Source organism: Erythrolamprus reginae, chromosome 8, assembly GCF_031021105.1.
Source record: "Erythrolamprus reginae isolate rEryReg1 chromosome 8, rEryReg1.hap1, whole genome shotgun sequence".
Taxonomy (NCBI): domain Eukaryota; kingdom Metazoa; phylum Chordata; class Lepidosauria; order Squamata; family Dipsadidae; genus Erythrolamprus; species Erythrolamprus reginae.
Window position 1 is genome coordinate 7582413 of NC_091957.1, and position 3699 is coordinate 7586111.

At 41.9% G+C, this 3699-nt stretch overlaps 1 pseudogene; it reads right to left on the bottom strand.

Annotated features, from left to right (window-relative positions):
* Window positions 1-1013: 1013 nt before the first annotated feature.
* LOC139171722 (U6 spliceosomal RNA) lies at window positions 1014-1110 on the bottom strand (annotated as a pseudogene).
* Between the last annotated feature and the right edge of the window lie 2589 nt (window positions 1111-3699).

The following is a 3699-nucleotide window of genomic DNA, read 5'->3' on the forward strand; positions in this document are numbered from 1 at the left end:
TAGGGTGACATTATAGTGGTCTTCTAAAGTTGGAGGGGCTGCCCCAGAAAGAAGAAGGGGGTCACAATCTTATTCTTCAAAGCACCCAACGGCACAAGAAGAAGCAACGAATGGGGGCAAACCAAGCAGAGAAGCAACTTAGAACTAAAGATAAATTTCCTGACAGTCAAGACAATTAACTGGTGAAATAAATGATGGGGCTCCCTAAGGGTACGGTCAGGTAGGCAGAACCGGTAGAAAAATTTGGGTCAGGTATGCAGAAACCGGTTGAAAAAAATTGAATCTTTTTTGTCCCTTTCTGGGCTCTGGGTATATTTGTTCCTATCACAGTAGATGAGGTTGAATGTGTATAATTTTCGAAGAGCTGTGCGTGTGTTTGTTTGTTTGTGTGTACGTACAGATACAGTTTATATAGTAGATAATGTATATTTTTGTGTGCCTGTGTGTGTAATATGAAGGTACACATATGGCATATGTGATAGAATTAAATAGTATATTTTGTATGTTCAGAAATAGTAAATAGATAGGGAAATTGCACCTCTTTGAGGCAAGGAGAGGCCAGGCAAAATGGCCTTCCATAAAGACGAAAATCACACTGGAGCTGGTATTTCTTGTATTTTATCTTAGGATGGATATATGTTTATCCCAGGCATGTTTAAATTCAGTTACTGTGGATTTACCGGACCACGTCTGCTGGAAGTTTGTTTCCAAGCATCTACTACTCTTTCGGTCAAGTAATATTTTCTTACGTCGCTTCTGATCTTTCCCCCCAACTAACCTCAGATTGTGCCCCCCTTGTTCTTGTGTTCACTTCCCTCCTGAACCCTTTAACATATTTAAATGTTTCGATCATGTCCCCCCTTTCCCTTCTGTCCTCCAGACTCTGCAGATGGAGTTCATGAAGTCTTTCCTGATAAGTTTTGTGCTTAAGACTTTCTACCATTTTTGTAGCCGTCTTTGGACCCGTTCGATATTTATCCACATCTTTTTTTAGGTGAGGTCTCCAGAACTGAGAAAATATGGAATGCTTCACGAATTTGTGTGTCATCCTTGTGCTAATCTTCTCTGTATCATTCCCAATTTTAGTATATGTGCTGCCGAAGCGAGCACATAGGGCAAGATCTCGCGTGTCCCCTGATATGCAGGGTGTGCCATAGGTTTGCCAAGACACCATCATTTCTTCCACTGCTAAATAAAAAGTTCCTGGTTTCCCCCATTGTTATGCTGCTTCTTGTAGCACGTTTGGGCCTGGAATGACAGTGAGGGAGGAAGGAGAGATGGATAGCTGGAGCCCAGAGAAAAGGGAAAGCTGCCCCAGCCATCTGCAATGGGACAAACAAAGAGAGGAATGTGTTTGATTTACAAGTCACCAGCTACCTAATATATATCCAAGGTTTGGGTTTTTATTTTTTTAAATGCCTGCAGGACTCATATTCTAAAACATCTAAATAACTGAGGAACTGGGGAAAGCAGGAAAAACTACATCTGATTCTTGGTTTAGAGGGCAAACAAATGCTTGACTTTTATTCTCGTCCATCACTGAACTTGAGTTCTGTTGGATTTGGTTGTAAAGGAATGTCCTTTCTGAGTTCAGTTCCAAGTGGAGAAAAATATAGAGTAGAGTAGAACAGAACAGAACAGAGTTCGTTATTGGCCAAGTGTGATTGGACACACAAGGGAATTTGTCTTTGGTGCATATGTTCTCAGTGTACATAAAAGAAAATATACATTTGTCAAGAATCATGAGATGCAATACTTAATGACAGTAGAGTAAAATAGAATAGAGAGTAAGTAGAGCAGAATAGAATAGAATAGAATAGAATTATTTATTCGCCAAATGTGATTGGACACACAAGGAATTTGTCTTTGGTGCATATACTGTACTCTCAATGTACATAAAAGAAAATATAGATTTGTCAAGAATGATGAGGTACATCACTAAATGATTGTCACAGGGGTCAAATAAGCAATGAGGAAACAATCAATATTAATAAAAAATCTTAAGGATACAAGCAACAAGTTACTGGAAGCATGGAGACTGGAAGCTGTTTGGTAAGATGGTTTAATGTAGGACAGCAAGACCACATGGTCTGAGGTTGTGGGGAAAAGGGAGGATCAAAGAAGAGAAGGGCTGAGATGCTGACTTTTATACCCTCTGTTGAGCCCCACCTTAAGAGTTTCTTGTTCCTGTGCAAGAAATGCACTCTGATTGGCTGTCAGACATATTTACTGGGGTTTTTTCTTGGTTCTGGTCTCTGGTCTATGGCTGTAATAATTGAAACACCTAGTAAAATAAAGGACTATAAAACAACAAATAAAAGAACCAGGGGTGGTGCAGCACTGCAGGCTACTTCAGCTAACTGTAGCTGTAATTCAGCAGATCGAATCTCGACACCGGGCTCCAGGTTGACTCAGCCTTCCATCCTTCCGAGGTGGGTCAAATGAGGACCCAGATTGTTGGGGGCAAGAGGCTGATTCTGTAAACCGCTTCGAGAGGGCTGTAAAAGCACTAGGAAGTGGTATATAAGTCTAAATGCTATTGATATTGCTTCTTTCCTTCCCTCCTTTCTTCTTTCTCTCCCTCCCTTTTCCCCTTCCTTCCTTCCCTCCTTTCTTCCAGTATTGCAGGCAAACTCTGTCAAGTTCGAATCTCCCCGGGCTCTAAGTTAACTCAGCTTTCCATCCTTCCAAGGTGGGTAGCAAGAGCCGGGGTGGCGCAGCAGGTAGAATGCTGTACTGCAGGCCACTGAAGCTGACTGCAGATCTGAAGGTCAGCGGTTCAAATCTCATCACCGGCTCAAGGTTGACTCAGCCTTCCATCCTTCTGAGGTGGGTCAAATGAGAACCCGGATTGTGGGGGCAATATGCTGGCTCTGTTAAAAAGTGCTGTTGCTAACATGTTGTAAGCTGCCCTGAGTCTAAGGAGAAGGGCGGCATAAAAAAAATCAAATAAATAAATGAGGACCCAGATTGTTGGGGGCAAGAGGCTGATTCTGTAAACCGCTTAGGGAGGGCTATAAAAGCAGTATATACGTCTAAATGCTATTGCTATAATGCTATAAAATGCCCAATCATTTTGTAAGTCTGTTCAAATCTTAATAATAATTAATAATTTATTCGATTTAAACTGGAATCCAGCTGCCCAGAGTTACAAAGGCAGAGGAGAGCCACTGTATACATTGAATTTTGCTGTGTACAGTGAAAATCTTTTTCTAAAAAAAGTAAAATGAAATGCTTGGAGACACACTGGTTAACCGGTGTAAAGCTACTGTTTATGATGGCGGCAAACGATAGGATTAAACGAAGGAAAGGATTAAACCAAGAGAGGCGCCAAGCCAGGTCAGGAGATACAATCAACGGAGCGTAGACAATCTTCGGCAAGGAACTGACTGTTCTTTCAATATTGTCATCTTAATTTCAGGCCTTTCCTCTTTCTCCAAGAAACTGCCCACCTCCCCTTCAACCTTAAATAAACCTCAAACTCCTTGGAAGTCCATGCGGTATTTGTCAAGTCCTGCGGTCCAAAGGGGCACTCAACGAGGAGGGCCCCCCCTGTTTTAATGCACTGGGTTTACTTGATGTATTCTTTTCAAGCTAAGTATGTGCAAACAGCTCTTCCACCCCCCCAAACCAACCCACCCGCAGCATCTGTTTTTACTCAGCTGTCTTACTCCGCTTCTCGTGTCCTGTTTTGCCATT